General features: G+C 48.3%; 1 protein-coding gene across 2 annotated transcripts in view; it reads right to left on the reverse strand.

The window, feature by feature from the left end:
• The window catches only part of stpg2 (sperm-tail PG-rich repeat containing 2), a 438,535-nt gene that overhangs the window by 155,751 nt on the left and 257,087 nt on the right, over positions 1–25,697 (reverse strand). The gene's annotated exons all lie outside the window — the stretch shown is intronic.

Consider the following 25,697-nt stretch of genomic DNA (forward strand, 5'->3'; position numbering starts at 1 on the left):
CCGTCTTTCAGATGAGACGTTAAACCGAGGCCCCGTCTGCTCTCTCAGCTGGATGTAAAAAATCCCACAACACTATTTCAAAGAAGAGCAGGTGAGTTATTTCCAGTGTCCTGGGCCAATATTTATCCCTCAATCAATATAACGAAAACAGATTATCTGGTCATTATCACATTGCTGTTTGTGGGAGCTTGCTGTGCGCAAATTGGCTGCCGCGTTTCCCACATTACAACAGTGACTACAGTCCAAAAGTACTTCAATGTCTGGCACGTGCTTTGAGATATCCGGTGGTCGTGAAAGGCGCTATATAAACGTAAATCTTTCTTATTTTTCTTTCCCCCATAACCCTGCATTTTTTTTTCTTTTCCAGTATTTATCCAATTCCTTTTTCAAAGTTACTATTGAATCTGGCTGCGCGTTCCCGATCACAACAACTCACCGCGTAAATAAAGGTTCTCCTTATCTCCCCCATGGTGTTTTTGCCAATTACCTTAAATCTGTATCCTTTGGTTACCGATCCTCCTCTTATTTACTCTATCAAAACCCTGCATCATTTTGAACACCTCCATTAAATCTTCACTGCTCTAAGGAGTTACACAGAATTTCTCTGAATTCAGATGAAACGTCATCGACCTGAAACGTTAACTCTGTTTCTCTCTCCACTGATGCTGCCTGACCCGTTGAGTATTTCCAGCGTTTTCTGTTACTATTTCAGATTTCCAGCATCCGCTGCATTTTGCCTTTTGTACAACAACAACTACTTGTATTTATATAGCGCCTTTAACATAAGAACATAAGAAATAGGAACATGAGTAGGCCATATGGCCCCTCGAGCCTGCTCCGCCAGAATTTGGAAGGCCAGCCAGGAGTGCGTTGGAATAGTCAAGTCTAGAGGTAACAAAGGCATGAGGGTTTCAGAAACATTGCAGAAACATTTTAAAGGTTTTTGTTTGAGGCAGGAGAAGGTGAAGTTTCAAGTAAAGTCTGGGTGGAAAGGTGATGCTCACTAAAATCTATAGTGCCCTCTGCTTTGATATCTGCCCACAACCTTAGGTGTTGGAGGGAATCAGGCTTTTCAATTCCCAAACCCGCAACCTCTACCACCTAGAAGGACAAGGGCAGCAGGCGCATGGGAACACCACCACCTCCACGTTCCCCTCCCAGTCACACACCATCCTGACTTGGAAATATATCGGCCGTTCCTTCATCGTCGCTAGGTCACAATCCTGGAACTCCCTCCCTAACAGCACTGTGGGAGCACCTTCACCACATGGACTAGGCGGGAAAGTGGAGTTGAGATAGAAGATCAACTATGATCTTATTGAACGGCGGTGCAGGCTCGAGGGGCAGTGTGGCTGACTTTTGCTGCTATTTCTTATGTTCTTAGGTTCCTTTCTCCCTCATGTGTTTATCCAGCTTCCCCTTAAATGCATCGATACTATTCTCCTCAACCCCTCCCTGTGGCAGCGAGTTCCACATTCTCACCACTCTCTGGGTAAAGAAGTTTCTCCTGAATTCCCCATTGGATTTATTAGTGACTATCTTATATTTATGGCCTCTAGTTCTGGTCTCACTCGCGGTAATGTATGCTCACAGGTATGTAGAGCTGTTGTGTTACGAGTGGCTTACCCAGTCACGTGATGTTCACAAGACTTAATAAAACCCCAGCCAGTTGGGTCTAGGTCATCCACGATGAGGTATGCAGTTGTGAGCCTGGTGGATGAACTGCTAATGTGTCGTGTGATTGTTAAACCTTTTGCTAATAAAACAACTAGTTCTTAATAGCAATGTGTTGCTATGAATTCTTAAGCAAAGAACCCATGAAGCAAATACATTACATCCACAAGCAAAAATATCTTCTCTATGTCTACCCTATTGAACCTCTTTATAATTTGAAAGACCTCTATCAGGTTCCTCAGCCTTCGCTTGTCTAGAGGAACGAGACCCAGCCTGTTCAGTCTTTCCTATTACTGTATCCAGAAGAAATATAAAGTGACACCCAGACCAAGCGGTGTATAGAGATTTCATAGAAATTTAGACATTTACAGCAGGGAAGGAGGCCATTTCGGCCTATCGTGTCCGTATCAGTGTGGGTCTTTAACCAGGAGTTGCTCGCACACAACAGTCTGCCTCTGGACGATTTTCAAATGTATTATTACGGAGCCTCAGCCCAACCTGATAGCATTTTTCCCAAGGCAGATTTATCTTAATGTCAGAAATCATTCACAAAGAAAGGGGTTGTGCTTCCATTTCTACAGGGACTGCAGCCTAGCTTTCCTCATGGCTAGAATTCTCCAGTCCAGGCAACATCCCCACAAATCTCCTCTGTACCCTCTCCAGTGCAATTGCATCATTCCTGTCATGTGGTGACCAGAACTGCGCACAGTGTTACTGTCCCGTTTGATTGGTCCACAGTAAGAGCAGGCGATACCCGCGGTGACACGTTTTCACAGGCGCTCGCTGCTATCTCGCTACTCCGCGAAACGGCAAGTAACGCAAACGGGGCGGCTGGATCACGCGGCCGGACATAGGTCACGGGCAATTTCACAACTGAAGGGCAGACGCGGGCACTTCTCGTGTGTGTCCCAGCACACCGGGGTTAGTTAACCCCTGTCGAGCACTCTGCTGTGTATAAATGATAGCGAGCATGATGTGAAGCTAGGCTGCTGCTGAGCAGGGGCGGTGGGTGTGGGTGGGGGGGGGTATGATGAGGAATAATTACAGCCCAGGGAGAGGAGTGCGCTTGAAAAATGAGATGAGCAGTCCACGCTCGTCCTCCTTCTGAAATATCACCTGCCCGCTCCAATCTTGGCTTTAAGCTTCAGTGAGGAGAGAGAAACTGACACACCATTTATTTTACACTGAGTGACCTCTGCTGGTAAAAGTAAGTCACTGGGACAAAACTGCACCTGCTGCAGAAGCAGAGCCCACACCACCGTTTGGCGACACGCAGGGAAAAAAAACGACACCATTTTCTTTCTCTCCGCACAGACACTGTATGGGCTGGAAATTCGGTGCCGCCCGCTGTGAGGCGGTGATAGTGCCCGCGAGGCGCTATCTTTAGCACCAGGTGATGTCTACCGCCTCAAAGTGGGATATTCAGTTGTATCGCTCCAAGAGGAGAGTGGAGCGCTACAGGGAAGCGTTACACGCTGCTCTCCGGGCGCTAACGGAGTGTTGGCGCACAAGGCCGACTCGAAGAAGCTAAAAACAAGAATCCTTGTGAAATGTTCACCCATCCTTCCCCACAAGTAATTATGGGCTGGATTTTCCGGTCCTGTTTTCGCCCCAGAGGGTGAGCTTCCAGCTTCCAGCACCCCGCCGGGCGTTTTCGGGGCCGGTTTGGGCAGGGGGGGCGCGGAGCATTACCGCCCGGAAGAGGCGAGCCAGTGTGCAATGCCCTAGGTTGCGACAACGGCTCGATTTTGGACTGCCACCCGATCCGTAACGCCCCGCAGCATCCCCTGCTGGGACCACCTGTGAAAACAGGCGGCCCGACCTGTAGCGGCTGCAGTGGGGTAAGTAATGTCCACCTCAGGTAAGTGGGATTGGTTTCTCTTTTATTTATGTTTGCGAATTATGTTGTGGTGGCGTGAATTATTTATTGGGAATGTTTTTGGTGGGTTTTTTTCACGTTTTTTCTCCGCTCCACGCCTCTCATAAAGCGCTCCGAGGCCGGCTGTTTAGCTCGGGGATTTTGCCATGCTCAGCCGGCCTAGCGCCCTGAGAAAGGTGTGTAACGCCTCCCTTAGCGCCTCGCCCCACACTCAGGGCCCAGCTGCCCAATTTTGCTGACTGAGGCGCAAACTGATCCCAGGCGCAAACTTTACCGCCCCGCCGCCATTACCGCCCCGAAATTAGCCAAGCCGAAAATCCAGCCCATATACATAGAAGTTGAATAAATGAAATTTCCGCCCTTATCTCGCGCTCCGGACGCTATCGCCCAGGGATCGTCGCTGGACCGACTGCTATCCCCTGCAGGTATCAGTGCCAGGCGCTACCGCAGGCGAAAAAGTAACTTTACGAAACGCAGGACTACGGAGGCGTTGCATGCTTGGTGACATCACCCAGTGGGCGGGGCTAGCGAGCGCAGCGCAAACCGTCAGTGCCGCCGCTAAACCGTCACTGACGTTCGCGGCGCTCAGGCGGGAGGTGGTTAGCGCCCCCTCTCTGGCGCTGATGGCGCCGCTAAACAGCCGAATTTATTGCCCTATAATCACAATAGCTGGATTTGCTCTGTTTTCAGGTGTAACCTCGGAATCACATTTCAGCTCCACCAATTCAAGCTTTTCCTTCTCTTCCTCCACTGTGACCGACTCCTGCTGCTGCTGGTGAAGAGCCATGTTAAAGACTTGCATTTATGTGGCGCCTGTCATGACCACCGGATGCGCTACAGCGCATTACAGCCAATGAAGCACTTGTTGGAGTGTAGTCACTGTTGTAATGTAAGAAACGCACAGCAAGCTCCCACAAACAGCAATGTAATAATGACCCAGATCACCTGTTTTGGTGATGTTGATCGGAAAATAGCTCCCCTGCTCTTCTTCAAAACAGTGCCGTGGGATCTTTTACATCCACCTGAGAGAGCAGACGGGACCTGGGTTGAATGTCTCAGCTGAAAGACGGCACCTCTGACAGTGCAGCACTCCCTCGGCACGGCACTGGATTGTCAGCATAGATTTGTGTGCTCATTTTGCAGAGTTTGGGACTTGAACACACAACCCTCTGACTCAGAGACAAGAGACTGAGCCACGGCTGATAGATGACAAGTGAAGCCATGCGATACTCTGGATAACTCCACTCTCCACACCTTGCATTGCTGTGTACTGGCACGAGAATCACGGAATCATAGAAGGCAGAAAATAAAATGTTCAGCAGTCAAAATCCAACATGCCTGCCTTAGAATCAGAAAGACCAAGAATCGTAGAACCTTGCAGCTCAGAATGAGTCTATTCGATCCTTTAAGCCTGTACCAACCCTTTGACAAAGCCATCCCATTAGTCCCACTCCCCTGCTGTTGCTCCCATAGCCCCACACCTTTTTCCTTTGATGCAACGTATACCAACACCAACTTGCATTTATATAGCACCTTTAACGTAGCAAAACACCCCAAGGTGCTTCACAGCAGCGTCGTAGCAAACAAAATTTGACACCAAGCCACGTAAGGAGTTATTGGGACAGGTGACCAAAAGCTTGGTCAAAGAGGTAGGTTTCAAGGTGCGTATTTAAGGAGAAGAGAGAGGTAGAGAGGCGGAGAGGTTTAGGGAGGGAATTCCAATGCTTGGGGCCAAGGCAGCTGAAGACACGGCCATCAATGGTGCAGCGATGGAAATCTAATATGTGCAAGAGGCCAGAATTGGAGGAGGGCAGAGATCTCGGAGGGTTGTCGGGCTGGAGGAGGTTACAGAGATAGGGAGGGACGAGGCCACCAAGAGATTTGAAGTTTACAAGCAAATGAAGGATTAACAAGCCATTCATGGACCTCCAATTCACCTTCAGAATTAACGGTATGAGTTATAGCTGTGTAAACGGGTTGACTAGTCGATGACAAGGCCTGATTTTACCCGATTATACATGGCTAGAAATTTGACCCAGATATTGGCAAATACTTACGGAGATATTCCCCCAATTTACTAACCTGCAAATGACTGTTGTAATCAAATGAAGATTATGTTAGAAATAATACCATAGCCCAGTGGGCTTTGGAAAAATGAACAGTCCACAAATATTTTGGCCATCTGAATCGATTGGCCTTTTGCGAGTGTAAATGACAGGAGCCTCCGCAGCTATAGTTGGTCTTTCTGTCATTTCCTCAGTTATTTCTCATATTGCTTATCTGTCCCTTCACCTTCTCTTGATATTGGTCTCCCTCTGTGTATCTCACATACTTTGGCCTTTTCAGCAGTTTTCACTCGATCTTTATCTCCTTTCTGATATGTATCTCATTTCCCCATCATCCTGGCTCATTTCCTTCTCATCATTGCTATTACAGCCATCCGTATTCTTGTTTCTCTGTCTATATCCTTGTGGGGAGGGGGTGTTAATGCTTGACCTGACCCTGACTCAAATTACAGGGGTCTCTGGTGTCAGGACAGCCTCTGACTCTGGATTCAAGCCTGCGTTTACATTATAATCGCAAGGTCAGCGCAAACTAAGCCTGTTTCTCATGGATACTATGGTTATAATATAATCTCTGCCTGAAACGGATAACGAGAGGTTGGTTGGAGCAGATTTCTCTCTCCATGAGCAGCTACTTCTCAATGATTAGGTGGGAAAGTAAGCTGTGAGGAGGATGCAAATAGCCTGCAATGTGATATAGATATGTTAAAGGAAGACTTGCATTTATATAACGCCTTTCACGACCACCGGACGTCTCAAAGCACTTTACAGCCAATGAAGTACGCTTGGAGTGTAGTCAGTGTTGTAATGCGGAAAACGCGGCAGCCAATTTGCGCACAGCAAGCTCCCACAAAGAGCAATGGTATAATGACCAGATAAGCTGTTTTTGTTATGTTGATTGAGGGATAAATATTGGCCCCAGGACACCGGGGATAACTCCCCTGCTCTTCTTCAAAATAGCACCATGGGATCTTTTACATCCGCCTGAGAGGGCAGATGGGGCCTCGGTTTAACATCTCATCGGAAAGATGTTACCTCCGACAGTGCAACGCTCCCTCAGCACTGCACTGGGAGTGTCAGCCTAGATTCATCTGCTCAAGTCCCTGGGGAGGGATTTGAACCCACAACCTTCTGCCCACTGAGCCACAGCTGACACTTGGTACAGCAAGCAATTCGGAAAGCAAATGGCATGATAGCTTTTATTACATGAGGATTTGAGTATGAGTAGGAAAGTCTTAATGCAGTTATATAAGGCCTTGGAGAGACCACATCTTAGGTAACAAGTTTTGGTCTTGTTACCTAAGGAAAGATATACCTGCATTAGAGAGAATGAAACAAAGGTTGACTAGACTGATTCTTGAGCTTGACTTTCCTATGTGGATAGATTGAGTAGATTAGGCCTATATTCTCTAGTATTTAGAAGAATGAGAGGTGATCTCATTGAAACATATACAATTCTTAAGGGGATTGACAGGGTAGATGCAGGGAGGATGTTTTCCCGGGGCTGGGGAGTCTAGAACCATGGGTCACAGTCTCAGGATAAGGGGTCGGCCATTTAGTGTTGAGTTGAGGAGGAAGTTCTTCACAAAGGATTGTGAATCTTTGAAATTTTCTCCCCCAGAGGACTGTGGATGGTCAGCACTGAGTATATTCAAGGCGGAGATCGACAGATTTTTGGATATTTCAGAGGGTTGTGATTTCCGACCAAGTTATACCAGAGGATTGGGAGCAACTGTGAGGGAAGTTCCTGGCCTTGTTTTGCTTCGTTGTCACTCACTCTCCATTCCTCCAGTGGGTAGCACTCTCACATCTGAATCACAAGGCTTAAGTCCCACTCCATAGAATTGAGCACAAAATCTAGGCCGACACTCACAGTGTCACCGTCTGAGGGAGCGCTGCACTGTCAGAGGTGCCGTCTTCCAGATGAGACAGGAAACCAAGACCTCATTCTGCACTCTCAGGCAGAAGTAAAAAGATACCATGGCATTATTTCGAAGAAGAGCAGGGGAGTTATCCCCGGTGTCTTGGTATCTAAATTGTCAGATTGCTTGTCCGACATCCAGCACTGGATGAGCAGAAATTTTCTCCAATTAAATATTGGGAATACCAAAGCCATTATCTTTGGTCCCCACCACAAACTGCGTTCCTAACCACTGACTCCTTCCCTCGTTATCCCGCAACCAACATCACTAAAACAGATTATCTGGTGCCTGCAAATCCCCTGGGAGGACAGACGCATCAACATTAGCGTCCTCGACCAGCCGACATCTCCAGCATCGAGGCACTGGCCACACTCGAACAGCTCCATTGGGCGGGCCACATTGTTCGCATGCCCGACACAAGACTCCCAAAGCAAGCACTCTACTTGAACTCCTACACGGCAGGCGATCCCCAGGTGGGCAGAGAAAACATTTCAAGGACACCCTCAAAGCCTTCTTGATAAAGTGCAACATCCCCACCGACACCTGGGAGTCCCTGGCCAAAGATCGCCCTAAGTGGAGGAAGTGCATCCGGGAGGGCGCTGAGCACCTCGAATCTCATCGCCGAGAGCATGCAGAAATCAAGCGCAGGCAGCGGAAGGAGCGTGCGGCAAACCAGACTCCCCACCCACCCTTTCCCTCAACGGCTGTCTGTCCCACCTGTGTTCAGTCACCTGAGAACTCACTTTTAGAGTGGAAGCAAGTCTTCCTCAACCCCGAGGGACTGCCTATGATGATGATGGACGATGATGATAAATACAAGTCTACGTATGTGTCTCCCTTGGCTGTATGGGAACGAGGAGGCTGGTGGGTCACATCCCCCGCAATCAGATAGCCTGCTGGACACTCACCGTCAGGTTTGACACTTGACCTAAGGTGGGGGCGATGTCATGGAGAGTGACAGGCACCACACAGGGGAGGGAATTGATGAGAGTAGCAAATCAAGTTGGGGACGGGGGAGGACGCGAGTGTAAAAATCAATGGCATTTGGATATCAGTTACAGAGCAACAGAGGTATTCTGCTTTACACTGATTCGGAGAACAATTCAGAGTTATATCTGCTGGCTCGTCCCATGACTGGCATGCACCCAGTGCTCTGAGGACAATGGCAACAGGAGAGAACGATAATCGCCCTGTGTCTAATCTTTGGCACCAGAATGTTGCGCTAATCAGAACCAAAAATAACTCACTGATCATCCATTGTAGTGACTACGCACACTGACTATCTGTAAGGTGCAGCTCTGCACTGTCCCACCACTTTCAGACTTCAACTAGTTTTCTTAGGAAAATATAATGTTTGTTTGTGTCAAGCTGATGTCAGTGTTGGAGAATGGAAGAGTTCGCTACGATGGACGTCATGCGCTCCCAGGGATGGTGCTGCCAGGTTGTATGAATTGTATTCCCCTCCCTGGCCACTGTCGCAGACTGGACCAGACTGTTTGCAACCCTGCTGTTCTATTTGACCCTGAGCTGACCTTCTGGCCCTACGTCCTCTCCATCACTAAGACCGCCTACTGCCGTCTCTGTCATAACGTCCGCCTCTCCGTAAACATGAGGTGATCCAAAGCTCGGCTGCCCGTGTCCTAACTCGCACCGAGTCCCGCTCACCCATCAGCCCTTGTGCTCACTGCCCCGTGTCCTAACTCGCACCAAGTCCCGCTCACCCATCACCCCCTGTGCTCACTGCCCCGTGTCCTAACTCACACCCAGTCCCGCTCACCCATCACCCCCTGTGCTCGCTGCCCCGTGTCCTAACTCGCACCGAGTCCCGCTCACCCATCACCCCCTGTGCTCGCTGCCCCGTGTCCTAACTCGCACCGAGTCCCGCTCACCCATCACCCCCTGTGCTCACTGCCCCGTGTCCTAACTTGCACCGAGTCCCGCTCACCCATCACCCCCTGTGCTCGCTGCCCCGTGTCCTAACTCGCACCGAGTCCCGCTCACCCATCACCCCCTGTGCTCGCTGCCCCGTGTCCTAACTCGCACCGAGTCCCGCTGACCCATCACCCACTGTGCTCACTGCCCCGTGTCCTAACTCGCACCGAGTCCCACTCACCCATCACCCCCTGTGCTCGCTGCCCCGTGTCCTAACTCGCACCGAGTCCCGCTCACCCATCACGCGCTGTGCTCGCTGACCTACATTGGCTCCCAGATAAGCAACGCTTCGATTTCAAAATCCTCATCCTTGTTTGCAAATCCCTCCATGGCCTTGCCCCTCCCTATCTCTGTAATCTTCTCCAGCCCCACAACCCCCCTGAGATATCTACGCTCCTCTAATTCTGCCCTCTTGAGCATCCCTGATTATAATCGCTCCACCATCGGTGGCCGTGCCTTCTGTTGGCTGGGCCCCAAGCTCTGGAACTCCCTCCCTAAACCTCTCCGCCTCTCTACCTCTCCTACCTCCTTCAAGACGCTCCCTAAAACCTCCCTCTTTGACCATCTGCTGTAATTTCTTCTTATGTGGCTCGGTGTCAAGTTTCTTTTTTTTGTCTTCAAACACTCCTGTGAAGCACCTTGGGACGTTTTACTACGTTCGAAGCGTTATATAATTACAAATTGTTGTTGAAGTTATTAAAGGCGCTATATCAATGCAAGTTGTTGTTAAAGGCGCTATATCAATGCAAGTTGTTGATAAAGGCGCTATATCAATGTGCTGTTGTGGGGAACCACCTCTGTGGTCGCACCAGAACTCGAATACTGAAGCTTTGTTTAGAATTCACAAACTCCCCAAGACTATACTCTGTTTGAGTGGCTATGATCCAATCCAAACTAAACACAGTCCACAACACGCTACATTGCAGAGTGGTGCAAGTCAGTTAATGAAATGTCGCAATACATTACATCTTCCCTGTGCACGCACCAAACCTTTAATTTCCACTTTAAATCCATGTGAGGCTCACGTCGAGAAACGCTCAAACAAATCTTCTGCCTCAGGGCAACAAAGCAGATTCACAACGAAAATCCAATTGAAGTGGAAAAACTCCACCAATTTCTCACCGTTGTTTTAAAAAATAGTGTTCAACATACATTGCAAAAGGTGATCTCAAAATGCCTTCAAACTCTTGTCAGTCAGTGGCTCAGTGGGCAACACTCTTGCCTCTGAGTCAGAAGGTTGTTGGTTCAAGTCCCACTTCCAGAGACTTGTGCACATAAATCTAGGCCTGACATTCCAATGCAGTGCTGAGGGAGTGCTGCACTGTTGGAGATGTCATCCTTCGGATGAGACGTTAAACCGAGGCCCCGTCTGCATTCTCAGGTGAATGTAAAAGATCCCATAGCACCATTTTGAACAAGAGCAGGGGAGTTATCCCCAGTGTCCTGGGCCAATATTTATCCCTCAATCAACATAACAAAAACAGATTATCCGGTCATTATCACGTTGCTGTATGTAGGAACATTCTGTGTGCAAATTGGCTGCCGCATTTCCCACATTACAACAGTAACTACACTTGAAAAAGTACTTCATTGGCTGTAAAGCGCTTTGAGACATCTGGTGGTCGTGAAAGGTACAGCGGGATCTTTTACATTCATGTGAGAGGGCAGACGGGACGTCTCATTTGACAGACGGCACCTCTGACAGTGCAGCACTCCCTTGGTACTGCACTGGGAGCATCAGCCTCGATTTTATGCGCTCTGGAGTGGGACTTGAACCAGAACCTTCTGATGCAGAGGCAAAAGTGCTACCCACTGAGCCAAGGCTGACACTGAAGATGAATCATTAAATGAATATTACGATGCAATATCAGCATGCAAGAGGACTACTGCTTAAAAAGTGGGAGAAGATTCAGAGTGGGAAATCCACTAATAGTTGAGCTTCCCTATCTCTGTAATCTCTTCCAGCCCCTCAACGCCACCCCCTCCCACCCCCAAAGATGTCTGCGCTCCCCAAATTCTGCCCTGAAGATAATCGCTCAATCATCGGTGGCCGTGCCTTCTGTTGCCTGGGCCCCAAGCACTGGAACTCCCTCCCTAAACCTCTCCGCCTCTCTACCTCTCTTTCCTCCTTCAATATGCTCCTTAAAACCTACCTCTTTGACCAAGCTTTTCGCTGTAATTACTTCTTAGGTGGCTCAGTCTCAAATTTATTTGTTTTGTCTTAAAACATTCCTGTGAAGCGCCTTGGGACGTTTTACTATGTTAAAGGCGCTATATAAATACAAGTTGTTGTTGTTGTTCGCAACATTGCAGTCGGAGAGAGGCAAGCAAGTTATTTGGACGGGCCCGGCTGGAAAGCAATGTGGGAGGCAAAGAACATGATGTAGACAGAGAAACAAGAATACGGGTGGCTGTAATAGCAATGATGAGAAGGAAATGAGCCAGGATGATGGGGAAATGAGATACATATCAGAAAGGAGATAAAGATCGAGTGAAAACCGCTGAAAAGGCCAAAGTATGTGAGATACACAGAGGGAGACCAATATCGAGAGAAGGTGAAGGGACAGATAAGCAATATGAGAAATAACTGAGGAAATGACAGAAAGACCAACTATAGCTGCGGAGGCTCCCGTCATTTACACTCGCAAAAGGCCAATCGATTCAGACGGCCAAAATATTTGTGGACTGTTCATTTTTCCAAAGCCCACTGGGCTATGGTATTATTTCTAACATAATCTTCAATTGATTACAAAATCTTTTTGCAGGTTAGTAAATAGGAGGAAAGACACTAAGTACTTTCTCGTCATATATAATCGGGTAAAATCGGGATCTACCATCGACAAGTCAACCCATTTACACAGATAGGAATCATGCCGTTAATTCTGGAGGTGAATTAGAGTTCCATATATGGCTTGTTAATCCCTCATTTGCTTGTAAACTCCAAATCCCTCGGGTGGCCTCACAACTCCCTATCTCTGTAACCTCCTCCAGCCCCACAACCCTTCGAGATCTCTGCGCTCCTCCAATTCTGGCCTCTTGCACATCCCCAATTTTAATCGCTCCACCATTGGCGGCCATGCCTTCAGCTGCCTGGGCCTCAAGCTCTGGAATTCCCTCCCTAAACCTCGCCACCTCTCTAAACATAGAAACATAGAAAATAGGTGCAGGAGTAGGCCATTCGGCCCTTCGAGCCTGCACCCCCATTCAATATGATCATGGCTGATCATTCACCTCAGTACCCCATTCCTGCTTTCTCCCCATACCCCTTGGTCTCATTAGCCGGAAGGGCCACATTCGACTCCCTCTTGAATATATCTAACGAACTGGCATCAACAATTCTCTGCGGTACAGAATTGCACAGGTTAACAATTCTCTGAGTGAAGAAGTTTCTCCTCATCTCGGTCCTAAATGGCTTACCCCTTATCCTTAGACTGTGACCCCTGGTTCTGGACTTCCCCAACATCGGGAACATTCTTCTCGCACCTAACCTGTCCAGTCCCGTCAGAATTTTATATGTTTCTATGAGATCCCCTCTCATTCTTCTAAACTCCAGTGAATACAGGCCCAGTCGATCCAGTCTCTCCTCATATGTCAGTCCTGCCATCCCGGGAATCAGTCTGGTGAACCTTCGCTGCACTCTCTCAATAGCAAGAACGTCCTTCCTCAGATTAGGAGACCAAAACTGTACACAATATTCCAGGTGAGGCCTCACCAAAGCTCTGTACAACTGCAGGAAGACCTCCCTGCTCCTATACTCAAATCCCCTAGCTATGAAGGCCAAGATGCCATTTGTCTTCTTCACCGCCTGCTGTACCTGCATGCCAACTTTCAATGACTGATGAACCATGACACCCAGGTCTCGCTGCACCTCCCCTTTTCCTAATCTGCCGCCATTCAGATAATATTCTGCCTTCATGTTTTTGCCCCCAAAGTAGATAACCTCACATTTATCCACATTATACTGCATCTGCTATGCATTTGCCCACTCACCTAACCTGTCCAAGTCACCCTGCAGCCTCTTAGCATCCTCCTCACAGCTCACACCTCCACCCAGCTTAGTGTCATCTGCAAACTTGGAGATATTACACTCAATTCCTTCATCTAAATCATTGATGTATATTGTAAATAGCTGGGGTCCCAGCACTGAAGCCTGCGGCACCCCACTAATCACTGCCTGCCATTCTGAAAAGGACCCGTTTATCCCAACTCTCTGCTTCCTGTCTGCCAACCAGTTCTCTATCCACGTCAGTACATTACACCCAATAGCATGTGCTTTAATTTTGCACATCAATCTCTTGTGTGGGACCTTGTCAAAAGCCTTTTGAAAGTCCAAATACCCCACATCCACTGGTTCGCCCTTGTCCACTCTACTAGTTACATCCTCAAATAATTCTTGAAGATTTGTCAAGCAGCATTTCCCTTTCATAAATCCATGCTGACTTGGACCAATCCTGTCACTGCTTTCCAAATGCGCTGCTATTTCATCTTTAATAATTGATTCCAACATTTTCCTCACTACTGATATCAGGCTAACCGGTCTATAATTACCCATTTTCTCTCTGCCTCCTTTTTTAAAAAGTGGTGTTACATTATCTACCCTCCAGTCCATAGGAACTGATCCAGAGTCAATAAACTGTTGGAAAATGACCACCAATGCATCCACTATTTCTAGGGCCACTTCCTTAAGTACTCTGGGATGCAGACGATCAGGCTCTGGGGATTTACCGGCCTTCAATCCCATCAATTTCCCCAACACAATTTCGTGACCTCTCTCTGCTCCTTGAAGACACTCCTCAAAACCTAAATCCCTAATTTGCTTGTAGGAAATCCTTCCATGAACCTTGCCCCTCCCTATCTCTGTAACCTCCCCCAGCGCTACAACCCTCCGAGATCTCTGCGCTCCTCCACTTCTGGCCTCTTGCGCATCCCCAATTTGAATCGCTCCACCATCGGTGGCCGTTCCTTAGGCTGCCTGTACCCTAAACTCTGGAATTCCCTCAACCACTCTGCCTCTCTATCTCGCTTCCCTGCTTTTAAGTCGCATCCCCCCCACCCCCCCCCAAAAAACCTACCGCTTTGACCAAGCTGTTGATCACCTGTCCTAATCTTGCTTTATGTGGCTCGGTGCAAATGTTGTCTGACAACGCTCCTGTGGAACACATTGGGAGGATTTTTTCTATGTTAAAGGCGCGGTGTAAATGTAAGCTGTGGTTGTTGGCCGGGGGACCTTGCAGAGCGGAAGGTGCTGGTAGACGTCAGGTTGCAGGTTTTAGTATTGCAGGATTGTTTTTGCATCTGTAACAAAGTTTGGCAGCTTGAGTACAATGCCTGGAGCTTGACATCTGCTTGTGGTTGGTGTACCATTTCAGTGTATAACGAGTGAATCTCCCACACGGTGCTCACGGTCAATCTGATGATGTGCTGTGTGGCGGGAGTGTTGTACCATGTAATGCCAAATATATTGTTCTACTTCTCGGGGTGGATTCATATTTGAGTTTCTTAAGAACATAAGAAATAGGAGCAGGAGTCGGCCATTTGGCCCCTCGAGCCTGCTACGCCATTCAATAAGATCATGGCTGATCTGATCATGAACTCAGCTCCACTTCCCTGCCCGCTCCCCAGAACCCTTGACTCCCCTATAGTTCAAAAATCTGTCTATCGCCACCTTAAATATATTCAATGACCCAGCCTGCACAGCTCTCTGGGGTAGAGAATTCCAAAGATTCACGCCCCTCTGAGAGAAGAAATTCCTCCTCATCTCCGTTTTAAATGGGCGACCCCTTAATTCTGAAATGATGCCCCCTAGTTCTAGATTCCCCCACGAGGGGAAACATCCTCTCTGCATGTACCCTGTCGAGCCCCTTCAGAATCTTGTATGTTTCAATAAGATCTCCTCTCATTCTTCTAAACTCCAATGTTTATAAGTCGGTTCACGGACTCCCAGGCCGCCTGTAATTTCTGTGGTCTGGAAGAGTCCGTGTTCCATGTGTATGTTGAATGTGTGAGGTTGCAGCCCCTGTTCCAATATTTGAAGGGGCTGCTCCTCAAATTCTGGTTGCACTTCAGTCCCACGCTCCTGATCTTTGGGCACCCTGTGCGGAGGGGAGCGGGCAGGTCGGAGGGCCTCCTCGTAGGACTGCTCCTGAGCATGGCCAAGGTGGTCATCAGCCGGTCCAGGCAGCGGGCGGTCGAGGGGGTCGTTCAGCCCGACTGCCTGCCTCTCTTCCACGCTTATATCCGAGCCAGGGTGTCCCTGGAGATGGAGCACGTGGTATCCACCGGTACGCTCGAGGCCTTCCGCGAGAGGTGGGCGCCAGAGGGACTGGAGTGCATCATCATCCCCGGCAACCAAATTTTCATTTGACTGTTTAAAGTTTAAAGTTTAATTTGTCGGTTTTAGTGCCCCTTTAATAAGGGGGAATTTGATTTACAGGTTCAACTAAAATAGTTGTAGGCCCAACCTGCTCAACCTTTCTTCATAAGGCAACTCCTAAGGTTATTAAGTACAGTTACTAAAAGAAATCAGAACCAAATTGTTGTTTGGTCAGGGGGTTTTCAGATTGGAATGGGCTGGTTAGTTTTAGGCTGCAGTTCAAAAGTACCCAACAATTTTAAGATTATTTCAACTCTATAACAAATTGTGACATCAGTGCGTGCCGACATATCATTTTTAATAGAATATTAATAGAGACAGATAGATTAGCTGAACTCTAAAATTAGATTACTGATTATAACTCGGGGGGGGGGATCTTTTTTTTTTATATTTATGTACTGCTAATTTTATGGGTGGCTTCGCATCAGTGATTGTTGATTTGTGATGACATTGAAGAACTAATGATTGTGATGTTATTACTGCAATTATATGAAGAAATTCTATTGTGACTGTACCAGGAAACCTTATGGCCAACATGTTTCATTATAAAAACAAAAGCTGTTGTGATCATTGCTACGTGAACTGAATGCTAGATGGGTCACTTCTTTTGTTGGTTCTCAAGAAGCATATTATGACGCTATTTCTATCCATCTTGTTATGTGTCACATTTTCGAATAGTTTAAATAACAGGCTAAAGTGTCAGCTGTGGCTCAGTGGGTAGCACTCTCGCCTGAGTAAGAAGGTTGTGGGTTCAAGTCCCAACTCCAGCAAATTGAACACCAAAATCCAGGCTGACACTGCCAATGCAGTACTGAGGGAGCGTCGCACTGTCGGAGGGGCAGTACTGAGGGAGCGCCGCACTGTCGGAGGGGCAGTACTGAGGGAGCGTTGCACTGTCGGAGGGGCAGTACTGAGGGAGCGTTGCACTGTCGGAGGGGCAGTACTGAGGGAGCGCCGCACTGTCGGAGGGGCAGTACTGAGGGAGCGTCGCACTGTCGGAGGGGCAGTACTGAGGGAGCGCCGCACTGTCGGAGGGGCAGTACTGAGGGAGCGTCGCACTGTCGGAGGGGCAGTACTGAGGGAGCGTCGCACTGTCGGAGGGGCAGTACTGAGGGAGCGCCGCACTGTCGGAGGGGCAGTACTGAGGGAGCGCCGCACTGTCGGAGGGGCAGTACTGAGGGAGCGCCGCACTGTCGGAGGGGCAGTACTGAGGGAGCGCCGCACTGTCGGAGAGGCAGTACTGAGGGAGCGTCGCACTGTCGGAGGGGCAGTACTGAGGGAGCGTCGCACTGTCGGAGGGGCAGTACTGAGGGAGTGTCGCACTGTCGGAGGGGCAGTACTGAGGGAGCGCCGCACTGTCGGAGGGGCAGTACTGAGGGAGCGCCGCACTGTCGGAGGGGCAGTACTGAGGGAACGTCGCACTGTCGGAGAGGCAGTACTGAGGGAGCATCGCACTGTCAGAGGGGCAGTACGGAGAGAGCGCCGCACTGTCGGAGAGGCAGTACTGAGGGAGTGCCGCACTGTCAGAGGGGCAGTACTGAGGGAGCGCCGTACTGAGGGAACGCTGCACTGTCTTTTCTAGTATTTCTTCTGTTACAGAGCTGGCCAGGTTCCTTACAAACAGCACTTTGACTTTTGCCATCACCTCAGGATCTGGTTCCTCCACCGGGTCTGCCCACTCCACGGCTCTAAGTTTCCAAATGATTTGCTCCTGATTTTTAGGAGCAACTGGTGTAGAACGGAGTATCTTAGAAATCGGAATTCTCGACATTTAGTTTGCTCCAGTTCTAGTCAGTTAGAACAGTTTCACTTTGGAACAGAATTTTTTTTTCAAAAGGGGGCGTGTCCGGCCACTTACGACTGATTTCAAAGTTTTGTGAGTGAAAACTTACTCCAAACTAACTTAGAATGGAGTAAGTGAAGATTTTTGTACGCCCGAAAAAACCTTGTCTACACTTTAGAAAATCAGGCGTAGGTTACAAATTAGGCGTAGGGAATGAGGTGGGGGGGGGAGGAGGGGAAGGGAAGTCATTAAATTCTACAATCAATCCTTAGTTATACTTATACAAATATTATACAAATAAATCCAACCTGAATAAAAATTTATAAGCAAAGAAAAGATTAAATAAACCATGTTCCTACCTGTGTAAAAGTGCTTCAGGCAGGCCTTTCATGTTGGAGACAGGCAGCGGTGTGGCGTCAGTGTCTCGACGGCAGCGGCAGCAAGCTTCGAGCTGAGCTGCGGTGCTTGAGGCAGGCCTTCATTCTCTTCGTGGCTGGCCGCGAAGAAGCAGCACCGGACGGACCCGAGATCATTCGGCCATGAGATATCAGCGGCCTCAGTGGCTGGCCGGCAGCCGAAGAATCAACGCAGGACACACACAGCTCTTTATGGTGCTTGAGGCCATTCGGCCACGCTTTAGGGGCGGCGTCAGTGGCTGGCCGGCAGCCGAAGATACAGCAGCAGCCTTCGAGCTGTGAGGGTGACTGAGGCCATTTGGACAGGGAGAGGCAGCCACATCGACAGTTTTATATTTATATTTGCAGAATGGGTGCTGCATTGTCAACACCACGTATTATGCAATGGTTTGCCATCTTTGTTCTTGGTGGACGTTGATCCATTGCAAAGTTGAATTGGCACTCTTATTTCTCCAAACACACAGTCCTTAATTTGCATGCACCAATGCAGCACCAGTTCTGCAAGTTTAACAGTGAAAAGCTGAACTCACTGATTTCAGCAGGTGATTTATTCAGCAGTGCTGCTAAAAGTACTCCCTCACACACAGAAATATCAAAAAAAATTAAATTACAAGCCTTTGCAGGGGTCCAAGAAACAAATCTTCACTTTTTCTGCAATAGTTTAAAAAATGGCCGAGTGCCAATGTTTGTGTGAGACTGCGCGTGCGCGCATGCTCCAACGCGCACGCGCAGGCTAATTTAAATTGTACCCGCCCCCTGCTACTTAGAAAATCGGCGCAAGTGTTAGGCTCCGCCCCTTGCTGCGAAGAGCGCGTCGCGCCGAGCAGACATCGAGCTCAAGAATATCGGACTTTTTTTTAGGCGCAGTTTTCGGCGCGAAAAACAGGCGCCCAGCTCGGAGGTGCGCCATTTTCGCCGCGGGACGAACTTGGGGCCCACGTTCCCCCAGGCTTTGACTTTGCCACTCATTAATCTTCGCCTGGCCTGAGCAGCAAATTTGCGATCCTCAAATTCTAGAAAACAGAAGTCCCTGTTTTTTTTCTTATCATTAGGCTGATGATAGAAGATAACATCAGTGAGACCCTCTGTGACTTTACTGAATTCTTCCATGATGTTTTTTGGATGAGACGTTAAACCGAGGAGCTGTCTGCTCTCTCAGGTGGACATAAAAGAAGCCATGGCACTATTTCGAAGAAGAGCAGAGAAGTTTTCCCCGGTGTCCTGGGACAATATTTATCCCTCAATCAACATAACAAAACAGATTATCTGGTTATTATCCCATTGCTGTTTTTGGGAGCTTGCTGTGCGCAATTGGTTGCTGCACTTCCTACATTATAAAGTGACTACCTTCCAAAAGAGTACTTCATTGGCTGTAAAGCACTTTGGGATGTCGTGAAAGGCGCTATATAAATGCAAGTCTTTTCTTCTTTCTTGCATTTTCAGTCATGGTTTCAAAACTGTCACAGTTCGAACAATGGAAAGATACTACTTTAATAGTGATCTTCCATTTACATAAGAAATAGGAGCAGGAGTAGGCCATACGGCCCCTCGAGCCTGCTCCGCCATTTAATAAGATCATGGCTGATCTGATCATGGACTCAGCTCCACTTCCCTGCCCGCTCCCCATAACTCTTTACTCCCTTATCACTCAAAAATCTGTCTATCTCCACCTTAAATATAGTCAATGACCCAGCCTCCACAGCTCTTTGGGGCAGATCATTTCAGGGTAAATCCAGAACAAGAGGGCATCACCTTAAAGTTAGAGCTGGTCCATTCAAGGGGTGATATCAGGAAGCACTTCTTCACACAAAGGGTAAAGCAAATCTGGAACTCTCTTCCCCCCCACAAAGCTGTCGATGCTGCGGGGGATGGGGTGTGGGAGGAGGGTGAATAGATCATTTCAAAACTGAGAATGATAGATTTTTGTTTTGGCAAGGGTATTAAGGGCCGAGGTCGGCATTGATTTAAAATAACTGGTAGGAGGTTTAGAGGGAATTTGAGGGGAAATTTCTTCAACCAGAGGGTGGTGGGGGTCTGGAACTCACTGTCTGAAAGGGTGGTAGAGGCAGAAACCCTCACCACATTTAAAAAGTACTTGGATGTGCACCTGAAGTGCCGTAACCTGCAGGGCTACGGACCGAGAGCTGGAAAGTGGGATTCGGCTGGGTACGATGGGCCGAAATGGCCTTCTTCGGTGCTGTAAATTTCTATGGTTCTATGGTAAATGGAATCAAGATACAGATTAGCCGTCATCTAATTGAATGGTGGAATATACTCGAAGGGCTGAATGGATTCTCCTGTTTTTGGATTCTTATTTCTAATAGAGTTACAATGTAGGTAAAAGTTTGGATTGGTACAGCTCATACTATAGCAGCATTGCCAATAACCAGAGCTGTCATTTCGATGTAGAACTAGTGGCACTAATGAGGTAGTAAGCAGGTAGCCGTGCAGCAAGGATGGAAGTGTGTCAGCCAGATTATGAAAGGGTTTGATCGGGTAGACGTAGAGAAGATGTCTCCACTTGAGGGCAAGACCAGAACTCGGGGCCATAAATATAAGGTCACTAATAAATCCAATAGGAATTTTAGGAGAAACTTCTTTACCCAGAGAGTGGTGAGAATGTGGAACTCGCTGCCACAGGGAGTGGCTGAGGGGAATGCAGGAACAGCAAGTGATCAGGAAGGCAAATGGAATGTTGGCCTTTATTGCAAGGGGGATAGAGTATAAAAGCAGAGAGGTCCTGCTACAGCTGTACAGGGTATTGGTGAGGCCACACCTGGAATACAGTTTTGGTCACCGTATTTAAGGAAGGATATACTTGCACTGAAGGCTGTTCAAAGAAGGTTCACTCGGTTGATTCTGGAGATGAGGGGTGTGACTTATGAGGATAGGTTGAGTAGGTTGGGCGTATACACATTGGAGTTCAGAATGAGAGGTGATCTTATTGAAATATAAGATAATGAGGGGGCTCGAGGAGGATGAAAGAGGATATTTCCACTCATAAGGGAAACTAAAACTAGGGGACGTAGTCTCAGAATAAAACTGAGATGAGGAGAAATTTCTTCATTCAGAGGGTTATAAAGACAAGAGCTGTGGAGGCTGGGTCATTGAATATATTTAAGGTGGAGATAGACAGATTTTTGAGCGATAAGGGAATAAAGGGTTATGGGGAGCAGGCAGGGAAGTGGAGCTGAGTCCATGATCAGATCAGCCATGATCTTATTGAATGGTGGAGCAGGCTCGAGGGGCCAAATGGCCGACTCCTGCTCCTATTTCTTATGTTCTTATGAATAGCATAGATGCATTTAAGGGAACACTAGATAAACATATGAGGGAGAAAAGTATCGAAGGATCTGTTGATGGGGTGAGATGAAGAAGAGTGGGAGGAGACTCCATTGGAGTGTAAACACCAACACAAATCTGTTGGGCCGAATGGCCTGTTTCTGTGCTGTAAATACTTTGTAATACCATATAATACTTTGTAACATTCACTGCCAAGGCACACAGGTGAAAATGGCATGCCAGAGGGAAACTGATGTCCTGAAAGTAGTACCCAACAAGGATTAAGGATCTAATAGGAACATAAGAACATAAGAAATAGGAACAGTAGTTGGCCATTTGGACCCTCGAGCCTGCTCCGCCACTCAATAAGATCATGGCTGATCTGATCATGGACTCAGCTCCACTTCCCTGCCCGCCCCCCCATAACTCCTTATCCCCTTATCGTTTAAGAAACTGTCTATTTCTGTCTTAAATTTATTCAATGTCCCAGCTTCCACAGCTCTCTGAGGCAGCGAATTCCACAGATTTACAACCCTCTGAGAGAAGAAATTTCTCCTCACCTCTGTTTTAAATGGGCGGCCCCTTATTCTAATATCGTGCCCTCTAGTTCTAGTCTCCCCCATCAGTGGAAACATCCTCTCTGCATCCAGCTTGTCAAGCCCCCTCATAATCTTATACGTTTCGATAAGATCACCTCTCATTCTTCTGAATTCCAATGAGTAGAGGCCCAACCTACTCAACCTTTCCTCATAAGTCAACCCCCTCATCTCCGGAATCAACCGAGTGAACCTTCTTGAACTGCCTCCAAAGCAAGTATATCCTTTCGTAAATAAAGAGACCAAAACTGTACGCAGCGCTCCAGGTGTGGCCTCACCAATATCCTGACACCTAGCGACGATGAAGGAATGTCCGATATATTTCCAAATGGGAAGTCAGAAGTAGGTTCAGTCAGACGGAACATTTTAGTTTAGACGAATGCAGTGCAAGAAAAATACAGTGAGAGGCAAGTAGCTGGGATTGAAAGCTTTTGCCAACAGATTGAATCGTGAGTCCCAATGGCCTCGTCAAGTTCTGGAAATCTCCTATGTTTTCATTTTTTTTGTTGCTCTGAGTCTTTGAAGTAGCTACGAGATGACCGTGTAAAATTGGTGAGTAATCGCTTTTAAATTTAAAAAACTCATTAGAGAATTACCATGAATTTAGATGTGCTCCTGTTATTATCATTCACAAGTGATGGTGAGTTCAATGGGGTTGGTACTTTCAGGAGTTGCTGCGTCTGACAGCGTGGAAGGGGTGAATTAATATAATCATTCAGAAGCACTGCTGTGCCTGCAATTGCAATTCTACTTATGTTAATTCAGCCCCGTGCCACGGTAATCCCTGTAACATCTTCAGACTACCTTCTGCGACGAGGAAATATATATTCTGACTTTATTTAGCACCTTATCGCTGGATGTCTCAACGCACTTCGCAGCCAATAAATTACTTCTGAAGTGTAGTCACTGCTAATGCAAGTAAGTGCCTGAACCAAGGGAGCACTTGGAAAGATCCCAGCGTAATGTATGCATCTGTGAGCATGCTCACAGCTTTGTAGAGCTGTTGCCTCCTGATCTTTGGGCATCCTGTGCGGAGGGGAGCGGGCATGTCGGAAGGCCTCCTCGTAGGACTGCTCCTGGGCACGGCCAAGGTGGCCATCAGCCGGACCAGGCAGTGGGTGGTCGAGGGGGTTCGTTCAGCCCAACTGCCTCCCTCTCTTCCGTGGTTACATCCGAGCCCGGGTGTCCCTGGAGGTGGAGCACGCGGTGTCCACCAGTACGCTCGTGGCCTTCCGCGAGAGGTGGACGCCGGAGGGACTGGAGTGCATCATCACCCCCGGGAACAGAATTTTAACTTAATTTGATTGTTTAAAGTTCCCAGTTAATTTGGAAATTTGTGGGTTACAGTGCCCTTACTAAAAGGGAGGAACTTTAATTTTAAAGTTCTCACCAAAATAGTTGTAGAGCTGGTGCATTGTGAGTGGCTTAGCCAGTCACATGATGTTCACAAGACTCAATAAAACCCCAGTCAGTTGGGTCTAGGTCATCCACGATGAGGTATGCAGTTGTGAGCCTAGTGGATGAACTGGTAATGTGTAGTGTGATTTGTAATGTATTTGCTTCAAGGGTTCTGTGCTTAAGAATTTAAGGCAACACATTGCCATTAAGAACTAGTTGGTTTATTAGCAAAGGTTTAACAATCACACTACACAACCACCTGCCCCATCGTGGATCCCCTGAACCCAACTGGCTGGGGTTTTATTGAGTCTTGTGAACATCACGTGAATGACTAAGCCACTCACAACTCAACAGCTCTACAACTATTTTGATAGAACTTAAAGCTAAGTGCCCCCTTTTGGTAAGGGCAGTCAAATTTACAAATAAAACTTTAAAGTGAACTTAGATCAAATTAAAATTTGGTTACCGGGGGTGATGATGCACTCCAGTCCCTCCGGTGCCCACCTCTCGTAGAAGGCCGCAAGCATACCAGTGGACACCGCGTGCTCCATCTCCAGGGGCACCCTGGCTCAAACGTAGCTGCGGAAGAGAGGCAGGCAGTGGGTTTAACGTCTCATCCAAAATACGGCACTTCTGACAGTGTGGCACTCCCTCAGCACTGCACTGGGAGTGTCAGCCTAGATTTATGTGCTCAAGTCCCTGGAGTGGGACTTGAACCCACAACCTTCTGACTCAGAGGCGTGGGTGCTGCCCACTGAGCCACGGCTGACACAAGGGCACCGCAACTGCCCTCAGCTCCCAAAACAAGGGGAGGACTCAACTTTCTCACATTTCAGACAGCAGGACTGGGTGTCTCAGACCCAAGTGATGGCGGCATGCTCCTTAATCCTCCACCATAACCCATGGCTGGGAATAGAAGCCATTATCTGTGAATTCACCAAATCACCATATATCACGTGCGCCAGCCCAGTGGAACTCCCTGCCTCAAAGGGTGGTAGAGGCAGAAACCCTCGTGGGGCATGTTTTCTGAGCCCACGGCTGTGTTGAGCAGCCCTACCCAGTGCCCTAGCCGCCCACGGTGCCCCAATCCTCTGCGTGTAATGCCGGCAGGGGACGGTGTATGCTGTTAGCGTGTACACTGTAAATTTAGCTCAGTGCCTCTACCCATCCCTCTGTCCCTATCACAATGTACTATGACCCAGACACATTGTGCTGGAATATAGCGAAGTAGAATGAGCTCATGAATTGTGGTAACAATGGTGCACCACAGAGGGCGCTGTGGTGGGAGACCTGAAAGTACCTGCACGAGGCAGTATAAAAGTTCACTCTGGAGCTGAACAATAAAGGACCAAGGTCACTGCAGTTATTACAGCACCAGACCGTGTGGAGTCAGTGATTTGTGTGCTACATACACCACATTGGCGACAAGGACACGGACGAACTTCACGCAAACATGGCTACTCTGGGCTCGCTAAAGGACTTTACCATGGGCAATGATTGGGAGGCGTTTACGGAAAGGCTCGAGTACTACTTCACAGCTAACGACCTGATGGGGAGCACAGACGCAATGAGAGATAAGCGTAAGGCGGTATTGCTTTCCAGGTGTGGCGATGAGGTTTACTGTCTCGTCAGGGATTTGCTGGCACCCGCAAGCGCCAAGGACAAGTCATATGAGGAGCTGGTCGCACTCATTCGTGACTAGTTGAAACCAAAGGAGAGCATCCTCACGGCCCGGCACAAATTCTACCACCACTGCAGACCTGAGGGCCAGGATGTCACCAAATATGCTGCGGACCTCAGGAGACTCGTGGCGCCGTGTGATTTTGGGGCACACCTTGACGAGGCATTGTGAGATATTTTCGTTATGGGGATTGGCCATGAGGGCCTCCTTCACAAGCTGCTAGCCACTGAACCCACAGTCACTCTGACAAAGGCCATCACCACCAGTCGGGCATACATGACCTCGACTTGCAGCACCAAACAAATGATCCACACAGTCTCGAACCCGGCAGGCACTGTCCACAGGATAGCGCCCACCACGGACAAAACTGCAGAACGTGGCTCTGCCCGGGGCAGAGAGCACGGACCTCGGGGTCCTGGAACTCAGAGTCTGCCGAGGGGGGCTAATCGAGCAGCACCATGCTGACGCTGTGGAGGGAGCCATGGGGCTCACCGGTGCAGGTTTGCGGAATACACGTGCAATACCTGCCACGTTAAAGGCCACCTTCAGCGTATGTGTAAAAGAATTCGGATTCACCATGTGGCTGAGGAGATGGGGGATGATCCACTATCCAGCGAGGAGCAGGTAGAAGAAGATGAGGGGTTGGGACTGTACACGTGTACCGACGGTTCGCCCCCAGTGATTATGGAAATAAAAAT

Source organism: Pristiophorus japonicus, chromosome 2 (assembly GCF_044704955.1).
Source record: "Pristiophorus japonicus isolate sPriJap1 chromosome 2, sPriJap1.hap1, whole genome shotgun sequence".
Lineage (NCBI taxonomy): Eukaryota > Metazoa > Chordata > Chondrichthyes > Pristiophoridae > Pristiophorus > Pristiophorus japonicus.